Here is a 14,712-nt window from a genome sequence, read left to right on the forward strand (position 1 = left end):
GGTGACAGAGTGTTGACTGGTGACTGCCATGGGCAATGCTTTTATCATTCTTCTTTCAGAGTAGACTCCAGCCCTGAGCCCTTGGAGTGGGGAAGTGAGTTGTTAGAGAACCCAGGAAAGACATGCTAAGGTTGAACAATGAAAGCACATTTGCCAAACGGACAAGGTAATGGTTCCATCCTCTGTATGAGCGGCTCTGGAAGGACAAACATCATGTCTCCCAAACTAGCCCTATATTTGGAGCCTGAAGAGGAAGCTATGGAGTAGGCAGGAGAGTAGTGATAGTGAGCAGGAGGTAGTGATAGGAGTGAGCAGGAGTTAGTCATAGTGAGCAGGAGGTAGTGATAGTAGTAAGCAGGAGGTAGTGATAGGAATGAGCAGGAGGTAGTGATAGTGAGCAGGAGGTAGTGATAGGAGTGAGCAGGAGTTAGTCATAGTGAGCAGGAGGTAGTGATAGTGAGCAGGAGGTAGTGATAGTGAGCAGGAGGTAGTGATAGTGAGCAGGAGGTAGTGATAGTGAGCAGGAGGTAGTGATAGGCAGGGAGCCAGGCGTGGCATCTCTGCATTTGGCAGGACTTATGATGTGGTTGCCTGTGCCCTGTGTGTTGTATATGTGAGTATGAGTGTGTATGTATGGTGTGTGTGTGTGTGTGTGTGTGTGTGTGTGTGTGTGTGTAGTGTTATAGGCATAGACACATTCACTGAACCACTTCCTGAAAATGGACTCAAGTTGTATAACAATTCCATTTCTTCATTTATTTAACTCAGGAAAGAGGTGGTATTTAGTTTTCCATCCAGGCTGCCACAGGGACCGATAGAAAAATAACTGAAATTAGAAGTATTATAAAGAAGTTGATAACTTTTTGTTTGGTTAGGGGGAAAGCTTCATTCATCTCCTCCCCTCCCTTGGACTTGTATTTTGTTGTCACCATTTGCATTTCTAAGAGGTAAGGGCTAGTCCTCCTTTAGATGACCTTGACGAACATAATGGCTTTCCTCTGATCTAAAGGAGCACTTGTAAACCCATCAAGCCAGACTACCAGACCCAAGATAACCGCCTCTTTTCCCCCTTTGTCAGAGAACACAAAAGCTCCCGGTAGGCACTTTCCAACTAACTACCTTGGGTCTAACAGTTGGACCACAAATCTATCTGAATTAGTAAGGCAGTCTGGAACTGCCAGGCTCAATAAACTGAATTTCGAAGTGGGAATGATTTGTCTTGCTATATGTTTTCTGATGGTTCTACTGTGATGTTTAACTCACCAAAGCAAGGGCAACCCCCTAATGGGCAGTATTCTTTAGATTTTTCTCTTCGTGTGTGCATCTTGGGGACTACAGTCTTTTCTTTTTAAACAAATAAGTAGGCTGCAGTAACTTAGTTTTATCAATACCTATAAAACTGTTATATTGCACAATAGCCCAGAAACAATCTGTAGTATTACCTTAAGATTAGCAACTAATCCCTCTACCCTGAATTGCACTAAAATGTTTAAATCACTGAGGGAGAACCTGTCTCAATGTTCAATAGCATTTGACCCACCAGAGAGTGTTGATGTCCAACTATGAGCCTTATGCACCCAAAATCCAACTGACCAGGGAAGATATATGTGTCTATATAATAGCAACTTAACTGTGGTAGAGGGAACCACATGTCCTTTGATTGGATTTGGGGCCAGCTCCATAGTAGGAGGCTGGAGAGTGATACAAGCTATGCATGGTATTGTAAGCTGGGCTAAGAATTCAAATCTAAGGAGGTTGTAGACCCAATTAGGGATCATATCATTGATGTTTAGCAAAAATGACAGAGTATCAAACTGCTTTCAAAATATTTAAACTCACACAGACAACAGCTGCTCCAAGTCTTCCTAAGAGAACTTCTCTCAAAGAATGGCAGTGGATGTAGAGACTCCTGGTTGCCCAAGATGCAGCGAAAACACAACGGCTGTGACCCCAGCTCTAAAGACATTTATGCCACTGCCTCCGAGGCTCAGGGAGCATTGTAGAAGAGGACACATGAAGAGAAGATGAAAAGCTATAATGACAGTTTTCTAGATTGGTCCTATCAACAAGTCAAGGAAGGGGGAGGGACTCGGGGGTCCTACCCTTTGCCTCTGAGCAGTTGGACTTGGAAGGAAGAGGAGCCTTTCTCTAGTTGAATAACTATTGCTCAACCTAACAGGCTCAACAAGTCACTCCAATCTCCCAGTTACACAGAAAACTCTGATTGATTCCAGTGGGTCGTGATGTCTGAGGAATTTGAGAGGGAGAAGAGGAGTTGATGGGGGAGGTGGAGAATCAGGCAGAATGAGAATGGTGGCTATGTGTTATATAGATTTGTGAAACTGTCAAAGGTAGCTGACAAAAATAGATGGAAGAGAACAGCCTAAGCCATAAGGACTTAGGCAGTTCCTGCAGAAGTGGCGCTCACCATCCACATCAGTCCCCTCGTATCATCCCCTAGTTGGGCAAACACAATAGTGTGACCAGATCCCTTTAATGTCAGAACCTGGAGAAAAAAAAAGGTTTGAGCTATACTACTCAGGCAGTTTCTCTTCATGACCCAAGACCAACAGCTTAGGCAAGGAAGCTTGTGCTCGGAGGTGTCAGTTCTTAGACGGCTATATCATTTAGGGCTGAGGTGAGGCAGGCCATCACTACAGAGCTGCTGGCTTCGAGGCAGCTGTGAAGCAAAACGAAACAGAAAAGAAGTCTAAGGATGTCTAATGGTCTCCTCCACCCAGGTACCCCCTCCCTCGATGCCCTAACTTCTAATAGACCATTCTGCTAAAAAAAATTCTGAACAAATGAATCTATTGATTAGGTTAGAGCCCTCACAATCACCTCTTAAAACCCTGATTTGGTGGCAAATTAGCGTTTAACACAAAAACTCCTGGCAACATTGTGTTATTTAAACACAATGCACCTAAGCACTGATATTTTATTTAGTAGGTACAAGAGGAGAGGGCAGAGGTGAAGGGGGAGGTAGGGGGGAGGTAGGGGGGAGTTGGGATGATTAGGGAATAGAGGACTGCAGAACTGAATGACTCCTGCTCCATAGTCAGCTGCAGAGGGCAAGTCATCTGACCTGGTCCGGCAGGTAATTCTTCAGTGACAAGTTCTTGGCCCAGGGGTTGGGGGAGTGTTGGGGGCAGGAATGGGTGTGCGTGTGTGTGGGGGGGTGAGGACCAGGAGATGAGAAAGAAACAAACTAGGAAGATGCTGAGGTCAGGAGATCTTATATAATCTATGCCTCGGGCTGGAGAGATGGCTCAGCCGTTAAAGGCTAGGCTCACAACCAAATATAATCTATGCCTCATCCCAAGAAACTTTATTAAGAAGTACAGCTTCTTATACACAGCTTGCAGGAGGAAAATGGAATATAGCAGAAACATCATAAAATGGAATGAAGTTATCAGGAAGCTACTAAAGCAGTGTTGTGTAAAAACTTCAGGTTATGAAGCATCTCACAGACCAAGCACTCATTAGCCTTGGGACTGACAACCATAGCCCTTCAAGGAAGAAAAGTAGAATTTGCAGGATCCTAAGCTGCAGCTCCCTCAAGGGGCTGGCCCCAGGACATATGCATGGTTTTAGACGAGGGACTATGTTTCTTCTCTGTACACCAGGGGCCCAGGTTAACCTTGGACGAGCCTGACTCCCAACAGGTGACCTGAGCAAGAGTGTTCAGGCTGCTCCAAAGACACCATGATGAGATATGTACAGGCATGTGTGTGTGGTATGTGTGTGCCTGGTGTGAGTGTGTGTGTGTGTGTGTGTGTGTGTGTGTGTGTATGTGCCTGGTGTGAGTGTGTGGTATGTGTGGTGTGTGTATGTGTGTGTGTGTGTGCCTGGTGTGAGTGTATGGTGTGTGTGTGTGTGTGTGTGTGTGTGTCTGTCTGTCTGTGTCTGTGTCTGTGTCTGTGTGAGTGTGGGGGAATCAAGATATGTTACTGGAGTGAGGCATGCTTAGTCTAAAGCCCAAACCACTTAGACACCAAGAAGATGGCAGCTGTTGCTAATGTCTGAATGTCAGTCATTTGAACTGTGCTCTGACATCTGTGTTGTGAAGTCAGACAAATCAATAGTTTAGAGACACTTCAAGTCAGACTTGTAAAGGCTCCATTTTCACATGTGGAAAGAGCCTGTGACCTGAGGTCAACCCTCTAAAAATCTTTTGGAGTGGATAATAAAGGATTATCAATTCTTGGGACAATTCTGTCCAGAAATCTCTAGAATTTCTTTCTGCTTTGCTGAGATATGATACCCACTGTCTTAGTTAGGGTTTTGCTACTGATCAGACACCATAACCGAGGCAGTTATAAAGGACAACATTTAATTGTTCGGCTTACAAGTTCAGTGGTTCAGTCCATTATCATCAAGGTCCAGGCAGATGTGGAGCTGGAGGAGCTAAGAGTTCTACATCTTCATCCAAGATAACCAGAAGACTGGCATCCTTAGGCAGCTAAGAGAAAACTCTAAAAGCCCACACCCACAGTGTCACACTTCCTCCAACAATGCCACACATACTCCAACAATGCCACACCTCTAAACAGTGCCACTCCCTGGGCCAAGCATATTCAATCCACCACACCCACTCATTAGAATCTCTCCATTGCAACTCCTGGCAACCACTATCTACCCTCTGCTCTTCAGACCTTTTATACAAGTTAATTTACACAAGCTAATTTACACTTATAGCTTGGGTCATCCCAAAGGACATTCTCAAATCTATCCATGTTATCACAAATATATCAGAATTCCTTCCTTTTCATAATTTAATAACATATTATTTCCTTAATTAATTTTTGTATTGATTAGGCATTCATAAACCCTTCTATTTTAAAAGTAGCACAATATTATTAATGTCCTAAGATTGAAAATAGTACTCTATAGCTTCAAGTATCTAATCAGTTAGTAAATTTCTAAAAGTCTTATAATTTCAAGTTTAATGCTTTTAAATAAAAAATAATGATAATTTGACAAATTGTGTGTGTATGTGTGGTGTATGTTTGGAGTTTTGTTGTTCTGTTTTTCAAGACAGGTAAGGCAGGTTCTTAATAGTTGCCCAGGGTGGCCTCTCATTCTCAGGGGCCTTGCCCCAGCCTCTTCAGTGCTGGTGTTACTGGTGTGTGCCACATACGGGCTACAAGGTGATGCTGTGGTGTTTGAATTCTGTGAGTGATGGTTAAACTAACCATTCTCCTCAAATATATCAAATATATGTGTGTGTGTGTGTGTGTGTGTGTGTGTGTGTGTGTGTGTGTGTGTATTTTGGCAGTAGGAACATTTGAAATTTATTCTCAGCAATGATGTAAATGGCAATAAGTTGTTTTCTCATAGCTTTGCTGTGAAGTAACTCTCTGCTCACCCTCCTGAACATCCCCTTCCAACTTCCTGGTTCTTCACACTGCACTGTCCATTCATCTTCCATTTAGATCCTGGAAACCCAGAGCACTGAGGAGACAAGGCAGGCCTGTTCAGAGGGCTCCCTCGCCAGTGCCCACAGAAGGGGCACAAGAGCTCCTCGTTACCTCTTTACCAGTGTCTGAAACTCGGGCTCAGAAAAGCACCCCGAACTTCTCTGCTGAGGACAGACAGCTTGGGCTAAGAATAATTTAAATTTAATTTAAAATTTATCAGATCTCAGCTTTTACCTGTAGAGTTGGAGCTGGAAATGATGATTTCTGAGTTTAAAGGTTCATTTGTGTGTGTGTGTGTGTGTGTGTGTGTGTGTGTGTGTGTGTGATTTAGACACATTTAGCCCTTAAACTGAGACCTTGTGGAAGATTTGATTATCTAGCAAAAGTGTTAGACTTGACTTAAAATAAATAAACAGACATATTTGAAAGCAATGGCTTTTTTTCTGTATAGTTTCAAGTGCTCAAATTAAACACATACAAACACTACACACACACACACACACACACACACACACACACACACTTTTCTTTTAAGAATTGTGCCTCAGTTCTTGTGGCCTGCTCCCCTTATCCTCTGGTCTTTTTGTCTCTCTCTGGGTAGCCACTGACATGGGCAGAGAGCTCTGAGATTCCCTGTACGCACAGACCCCTGAATACTACTGTCAACTTGCTACAAGGAAATAGGATGTGACGCTTGGACTCTAATAGAGTGCTTGTGTGACCTTAGGCTGGGGCCCTTCTTTCTGAAGGGAAAGGAGTTGAGTATTATACTGACTAGTTTTGTGTTAACTTGACACAAGCTGGAGTTATCACAAAGAAAGGAGCTTCCCTTGAGGAAATGCCTCCATGAGATCCAGCTATCAGGCATTTTCTCAGTTACTGATCAAGTGGGGAGGACCCAGCCCATTGTGGATGGTGCCATCCCTGGGCTGGTAATCCTAGGTTATATAAGAAAGCAAGCTGAGCTAGCCAGGGGAAGCCAGCCAGTAAGTAACATCCCTCCATGGCTTCTGCCTCCAGGTTCCTGCCCTGCATGAGTTCCTCTCCTGACTTCCTTTGGTGATGAACAGCTGTGTAGAAGTGTAAGCTGAATAAACCCTTTCCTCCCCAACTTGCTCCTTGGTGATGATGTTTTGTGGAGGAATACAAACCCTGACTAAGACAGGGGTGCTACTTGACTAGAAGGGCTCTGGATGATATCAGAAGGTTCCCTTTGGTGCTAAGTAGATGGTCACAGCACTCCATCAGTTGACTCTGTGGTTCTCTGCATGGGGTGGGTGTTGATCAGCTTTCAATCTTGTCTGTAGTCTTCTCTAAAGGGTCACCTGTGAGTATTAAGTTCTCTTAACTGAAAAGACTTTAACATAAAAAGCAGGGGAAATTCTATCATTATTTTACACGTTATTTAAGTGACCAATAACTCACTTCCCATAAGTGTGTAAATGTTTTCTCCATGATGGCTTTTAAATTTGCAGTGTTGTCTTTTATCATCCAAACTTTTCAGGAATCCTGTGTTAAGGCAGTGTAACTCTTCTTTTAAGGGGGCTGGGATCTGTGACTTGCTTACAAATGCTTGCCCTCAGCAGAGTTGTACAGATGCTTTTCCTTCTACATGAATGAGGACACATTGTTTAATCAAGAGCTTATTTTTATTTGGAATTGACTTGGGTGGCTTTTGTTAAATTCAGCGCTCAGTTAATCCCCCCACCCCCTCAGTGGGAACTTCGTTTGTGTCTTCAGAAGTTACTAGCTTCTCTCCATGCAAGTCTGTCCTAGACTCTTCTCTCATAGGTACATCTGCCTACTCGCAGCCAATAGCACACATGCTTTTGATCTGGCTTTTTAACTTTTTTGTCCCCGCCAGCGGGGACCCAGTTATTCAGGGTCCCGAAGAGGCTTTCTACCTGTGGGCCAAAATGGGGGTGAAGAGAAGAAGGAGACCAAGCAAAAGTTCTGTTGTCAAGGTCTCGTTTATTGGGATGAACATTGCAGCTTTTAAGGCTTTCAGGTAGGGGGAGTGACCTTTGTGAAATATGAAGGAGGGGGAGATGAGGGTATAGGCAGTGATAGCTGGAGGCAAAGAAGTCAGGCGATGAGGTCAGGTGGTGGAGACACTGGGTGTTGACTGAGGAGATAACTGGTATCTGCTCGAGCTGAGGCATCCCTTGAATGTTATACTCCTGTGCCGTAAATTCATGGGAGAGGCTTTATCCAACAATCTTAAGATTTATGGCAGTCATCTTCGGGGTGAGTCTCTGTGGCCAAACAGCCCAGAGTCACTTTGAACCATGCAGTCAAAAAGCGGCTAGGCCCAAATCCAATATGGCTCCGTGCACTTTTTAATTAAAAGGCCAAATTTGTCTTCATTAATCTTTTTTTTATAAAAATCCCTTTAATGTTGTAGGTATTTTATATAGAACATAATTCTCAAATTTCTACTCACTCTTCATGGCCCTCTTTTACTCACCTAACACAAGCCAACTTTCGTTTTCCGACTCTTCTGCCGTGCAGCCCATGTCACAGGATATCTACCAAGTGCCACAATCAGCTGGTAATCTTGATTGTGATCCAGACATTAGGGAAGGTACAGGCAGGAATGCCACCCAGGTCCAGCAAAGGGTAGGTGGCTGACGGATTCCTGAAGGAGCAGCAAGGACGGAAAGATCCTGTTGTTAGGACAGATATTCCAATGAGAGTGTTCTGTCTTCTTCTGGATACCATTGAGCTTCTGTTGAGATTAGGGTAGCAACAACAGTGCTCAGAGAAGCAGCTTGAGTTAAGGACAATATTCAGAGGAGGGTCCTGTCTGGGAAGCCTGCGAGCCTCAGGGTGTGGGGAGATGATCTGTGAAAGGTGAGGGTGAAGTACCATTCTTGCAGGCACTGGGTCAAAACTTGCAGAGCCTGGCCTCACCTTTTCCTCTTCTTACACAGATAGTAACTGTTGGGAAAGGGTTCCACGGAACAATTATCACAACAAAGCTTTAGGCAGAGCTACAGAGACTCCAGAGCAAAGTAGCAAAGCTCCTTTACCACTATGAATGAATTCTATTGGCTGATAGACAGAGCTCAGGGCTGGAGCCTATAGAGGTGAATGGTATGCAATGCACCTAAGGATAGATTCTATTGATGGAACATGCAAAGTACAAGGGACTTGTTTTATAAGGATGAGTCTATTCACTGAGAGACAAAGCCCAAGATTAGGGCCTAAACAATTCTCAGGATTTGGAAGAAATTCAGGTAGAGTTTGCCTCCTATTAGAATGGCAAAGGATCCCTAGGTTGTTTGACTACTTTCACTCCAGCATTCATGACTAAGCCTCATTAAGAAAACAGACCCATGTGTTTAACAACCCTGGTTTCTCCAATGCTTACCTTAAGCTGTGCAATAAAACTCATGGTGTAAATTTTAATCGAAGAAATATAACATCTAGAGCAGTTCCCACACTGAGCTTCTGGCTAAGTGATCCCCACAAAGCCCGTTCCCCTGAGCTGAGTTAAGTAGCATATTATTTGTCACATGGTGCATCACGATGTAAGTGTGCACACTTTGCACAACTAGTGCCTGTGTTATTTAGGATTCTGAATGAAGTAGCATTGAGTTTTAGATGAACTTGGAGAAGGCGCAGGTTCATAGTGACTTTCTTTTGGTGGGTCTTCGGGTTTGTTCTTGCTTTCAGGTGGCCTTACTCAATTCCATTTCACATATTTCAGTGGAAGTAGCAGTGCTCTCCTGTTTGTACTCATAAATCTGACAACTGGCGTGGATGTGTGCCAGAAAACGGAAACTCAACAAGTTTTTTACAATGCTTAGTCTTCTTCTTACACAAAGTCATTGTTTATTTTAATGACGGTTAACTTCACCCAATGCCTAAGCCAAAGGTTTTGCCTCATCACACTGATGCCTCGCATTCAGCTAAGTAGGTTGTCTACATCTCTCCAAAACCTTCTTGTGATATGATGAATGTCAGCACTATCCCAAACCCATATGCATAATTCTTACCCATGATAATATCAGCTGTGGAAGCCTTTGGCATATGGTTAGGCCATGAGGGTTGGGGCCCTGACGTTGGAATTATCTGTCTTGTTAGAGGATCCCCAAGAGTCCCCCCACATTTTCTACCATCAGGACTAGAGGAAGACAGTTCTCTAGCTAATTATAATTGATTCTTGGTAAGCATGTGATTACTTTTAGATAAATAGAACATTTATTTTGGGCAGTTTTGATCAACATGGATTAGAAACCTCCTTTTCCAAAAGCAATCCAATTTCCCCACCATTAGTATATGCCAACGGTGGAGATCCTGTAGCCTGAGCAAGTACACTTCGCAGTATTCGCTCTAAGTTTTAGCCTCCCTCAGTATTACACTGAGCCTTGTACTCTTCCATTGGTCCAGTTACAGTGTTCCTGGATAGTATGCTCTCTGTGCACTGGGCTCTTTGAAGGACATTTCAACTTCACATTTAGAGCTCAGTCTGCTGAAGAGATTGCCATTTGTGTTAACCCTGACTGCTCTCTATTTTCCTCTTTGCATTTTAATTATATGTGCTCTTTTAAAGATGCTGGGAAGTCATTTAAAGCGGACTTGTGGCACACTATGGGAGGCAGTTATGGAGATTTACTGCATTTCCCTTCCCTATCAGGAGCAAGGGATGTCTACTCTTATACAGTAATGCACTTGAAAATGTCCCCTGCCTCACTGCTGCCACAAAATGTGTGCATCAACTCAGATAAAGAGGACAAGGAAATGGCACTCCCCATCTCTCTTTCTGTACATATCCACGAGCATGAAAACCAAGGATAGCACAGTAGAAATCCTACAGAGCAGCACAAGTATCTGCCATGATCCTGGCCATAAAGTATTGTCATGGTTACTCTCAGGTGCAGATCTATACTCTGTATAGATCACAACAGCTTAGGTGTTAACCCACTTCCCATATTTGTATAAAAATGTGTGGATTCAATTTTTTCTTTTGTAATAATACATTTTACTTGTATTTTAAATTAGCAAGTAATAATCATGGACACTTATGGGATACAGTATGCTCTCTCTCTCTCTGTCTCTCTGTCTCTGTCTCTGTCTCTCTCTCTCTCTCTGTGTAGGGGTGCATGCAGGTAGAGGTCAGATAACAACTTGCAGGAGTTCATTTTTCCTTCCACATGGGATGCAGGGGTTGAATCCCTATCTTCAGGCTTGGCAGCATGATTTCCTGGTACTGTCAGACTGTAATGTTTAGATGTTGGTGTGGTTATTCTTGACTGTCTTAAGAAGCTCCTTGCTTAAGCAAGCCTGTAAAGGTTTCTGTGAAGAAGCAACCAGAAATGACTAACAGGGAAAGATTTGTCCTAGATGAGGGTGACACCATGCTTCAGGGCGAGGACCTTGGTGGAATAAAAGGAGAATACTCCAGAAGTATAGACATCCTCTCTGTTTCCTGGCAACCATGGAGTGAGACATGGTGCTTGCCAGCACCCAGACAGAAAGTTTACCATGTATGTCCTCTAGGGTAAATAACTCCAGTGAGTTCTTGTATTCTACCCCCTTTCTCCTCCAGCAATCTCCTCCAGGAGATTTTCCACTATGCAGGTCCACAGGCACTGGAAGTACATGAGTGTCAGAGACATAGAACAAGACAGGAGAATCTCCGTGTCACAGGAGGTAGAAATAAGCGTCTCCCAGAAAGAGGAGATAGATAGTCTATCCCTTTAGTTCTGAAATTGTGTTGGCTTGTGCCTTGCTGAGCTGTGAAGCTGGGCCTCCAGAACTCTGCTCCTTTCTAATGGTTTTGGTGCCCTAGCTTACTTTTGTAGGGGATGGGAGGGAAGCAGGTCATTTGGAGGGAAACTTCAGATAAGAAAAACACCTAAGTGATCTATGGCTAGAGGGTGCCAGGAGAGTTGTCACACTAGGCTGGTTCCAAATTAGCCACCTGCAGACAAAAGGAGCCATTGGTTGGTTGGCAAAAATGTAATTTACTTAAGTAGTCAACCATGTGTAGCATCCAGGTCCTGTCTAACCTTTCATCTGTACCTAAAATAATGTGATGAACTTCATTGTACACAAGTGCAGGGGAGAGGTTCTCCAGGGTCATCCTACTTTAAATACTGATGATGATGGCAAACATCTCTCAGAAGAGCTGAGGATGCTAAAGGACTTTGGTGACTGATGCAGCTTTCTCACAACACAGATGTACTAATTTACACCTCCACATGCAGAGCGAAGCATTGAGGATTCCACCCTGGGACAGTGAGCCAAAGAAGATGGTTTGTTAAAAATGAAACTCCTGGCTTTCCTTTCCATCTTGGGCCATCAGAATGGCTCCGGCAAAGAAGGGTGGCAAGAAGAAGGGCCATTCTGCCATCAATGAGATGGTGACCAGAGAATACACCATCAACATTCATAAGCGCATCCATGAAGTGGGCTTCAAGATGCATGCTCCTTGGGCACTCAAAGAAATTTGGAAATTTGCCATAAAGGCAATGGGGACTCCAGGTGTGTGCAATGACACCAGGCTCAATAAGGACATCTAGGACAAGGGAATAAGGATGTTCTGTACCACATCTGAGTACATTTATCCAGAAAGCGTAATGAGGATGAGGAGTCACCAAACAAGCTCTACACACTGGTAACTTACATGCCTGTTACTACATTCAAAGATCTACAGATGGTCAACGTGGAGGACTAACCTGCTGAATGTCAAATAAAGTTGTAGAACTGCCCACCCCAAAGAGAGAAAGAAAGGAAGAAAGAAAGAAAGAAAAAAGGAAGAAAGAAAAGAGAAAGAAAGAGAGAGAGAGAGAGAGAGAGAGAGAGAGAGAGAGAGAGAGAGAGAGAAACTCCTGCTTAGGAAATACCCATGGGGGGCTTTGCTCAAATTAGAATTTCATTATTTGGAGACGTTGACATTTTTATGTATGTCTCACACATACACATTCACTCTCTCCCTCTCCCCCTCTCTCCCTCTCTTTCATGCACAGTTACATTCTTTACAAAGTTTAATGACAGCTGAATGGCACTATTGTTGATGCAGTTGAGTCATGTATGGTGTGATGTCTTTGGGAAGATGCCTTAGCCTGAGACAATGAAGGTAGTATGGTAGATGTAGGGGAACCAGAATATGCTTAAGTGGAATATTTTTTCATCCCTGTGTTTCATTTGTGTCTTGGGATCTGAACCACATGCTCTGTTGACATCTTCACATGCACAGTCTCCATTCTCTACAGTCTCCTCCATCATTGCCTCTACCCCCTCCTCATTCCCTTATTTCAGCTCCCCTACTCATCATCATCATCATCATCATCATCATCATCATCATCTGATCTCACCCTGCTGCCATCAGAACATCATCAGCTGTTACAGTAGATTTCTCTTCAGAAGATTCCCCATACACTGTGCTTGCTTTAGGCTGCCATGAGCCATCTTAAGCCTTTATTTTATTTTATTTATTTATTTTATTTTTCTTTTACTGTAACTTGTGTAGTGAGAAAGTTGTACTTCTGGAGATAATAATATTTGTGAAAATTCTTGAATTCTCCATTAACTCCTACACGTGGGACATATGGTCAAGCCATAATGCTGACTGTGGTGTAAGATTTAATGTATCTGATCCTCTGTGCTGAAAGAGTGCATTCTGACATTTTATTTGCAAATAAATGTCACAGCACAACATAATGTGCTCCTTCTTTACACACATCCCAAGTCAGAAGCGACTCCTAGCATACTGAGAAACAATGCAAACCAATTTCTTCCTAACTCTGCTCGGAAGAGCTGTGAGTTGGTGTAAGAAATAGCCATCTCTTATATTGGCTCATTCTCACCTTTCTAGAAGTTTCTCAAAGATAACTTCTTCAATCCTTAATTTTCTCTGCTCTTTTTACAATAATTTTTCTTCAAGAGTTTGTTATCTGCACTCTTAACTCTCTTTTCCACAGATCTTCACTCCCATTAAAACATCTCGGAGCGCCCAAGAAGAGCCTGTTCAACAGTAGACTGAGACCAATGGTGACGTGCAGTCAGCCAATGGAGGTGTTTAACTTGAGTAAGAAGCTTTCATAGATTATGAAAGATTTGTTTTGTTTTGTTGCTTTTTTGTTTTTTGTTTTTGGTTTTTTTTTTCTTTTTCCACATGCTGATACTTGATTTGTACAGCTTGAAGTATTTCTAAAGTTTTTACTTGATATGCTTGAAAAACAAACTTGATATTCAGTCAGAAAGGCCAACAGATAGTTCCTTGTATGTGTCTTGCTTTCAGATAAAATCAGGTTAGTGCACACAAGTCCACCTCCAGCTTTGAAGACATCACAGTATACTTTCTGCAGCTTTCCATCAATGCCTCTAAAAAAGGAGAAAAAAAAGCCAGCCAGAATGGTTCATCTGTCTCATCAGAGAGATGGTGCAGATCATTTGAAGATATGGTGGTGGTGTTCTTAGACGATGAGCAAACACCATTTATCTCCTAAGCAGCTGTGCAGACTCCTGCATCTCTAGGGTCCTTAGCTCTCTTGTCAGGTTTGCAGGAGTCTCATCGTTCATCTGGCCCATGGCTGGGGAACTGGTGCTGTTGGCATATCTCTCACCTGACTTTAGAGACTCACTTCCTACAAAATATTTTCACCTTTCAATGTTGGTTTATATATATATATATATATATATATATATATATATATATATATATATATATATATATATCATATGAGCAATTATAATGGTATGTCGTCACTATGTATCTATAAAATACATTATGATATTTTCCTATTTGTATATATAGCCCTAAAAGTGTTTCTAAGCATGCCAATGAGGCCATTCCCTGTCTCGGTCAGTTTGAGTGGCTTCTTGTTGTGTTTAAAGAAGGTAGGAACAACACTGACCTGCACGGCCATTGTAATAACTGCACAAAGATCTGAAAAGTATTCCCAAAGACATTTCAGGAGAAGAAAAAAACATGGTAGAGAGAATAGGAGAAATAAATAAACTAGAAAACTCATTTTCGATAGTCACAGTCAACAAAAGAAAAAAGATCCTTTCTGAAAAAAACACCAAGGAAATTGATAAACCCACAGAAAAACAGGAGAAAGTTTGAAGAAACAAACCCAGTGTCAGTTGCTCACAGTTACTCCTCGAGAATTTAAGACAGTTAATTCAGGTCTGTAAAGGCTCCGTAGATTTGCCACAAAACCTATGTGGGATCCACTCTGCCTCTGCCAGCAGAGCCTGATGGTGAGGCTGGGTGCCTTCAGGACTACAGTGTTTTCCTCAGTCTCATGGGGATGACTTTATACCTGTTTGCCCACAT

The 14,712-nt window shown here is 42.8% G+C and overlaps 1 pseudogene; it reads left to right on the forward strand.

Moving 5' to 3' along the window:
* The first annotated feature begins 11,722 nt into the window (after positions 1 to 11,722).
* LOC148006908 (large ribosomal subunit protein eL31 pseudogene) lies at positions 11,723 to 12,105 on the forward strand (annotated as a pseudogene).
* The last annotated feature ends 2,607 nt before the right edge of the window (positions 12,106 to 14,712 follow it).

This window comes from Rattus norvegicus, chromosome 1 (genome assembly GCF_021556685.1).
Source record: "Rattus norvegicus strain SHRSP/BbbUtx chromosome 1, alternate assembly SHRSP_T2T, whole genome shotgun sequence".
Taxonomy (NCBI): domain Eukaryota; kingdom Metazoa; phylum Chordata; class Mammalia; order Rodentia; family Muridae; genus Rattus; species Rattus norvegicus.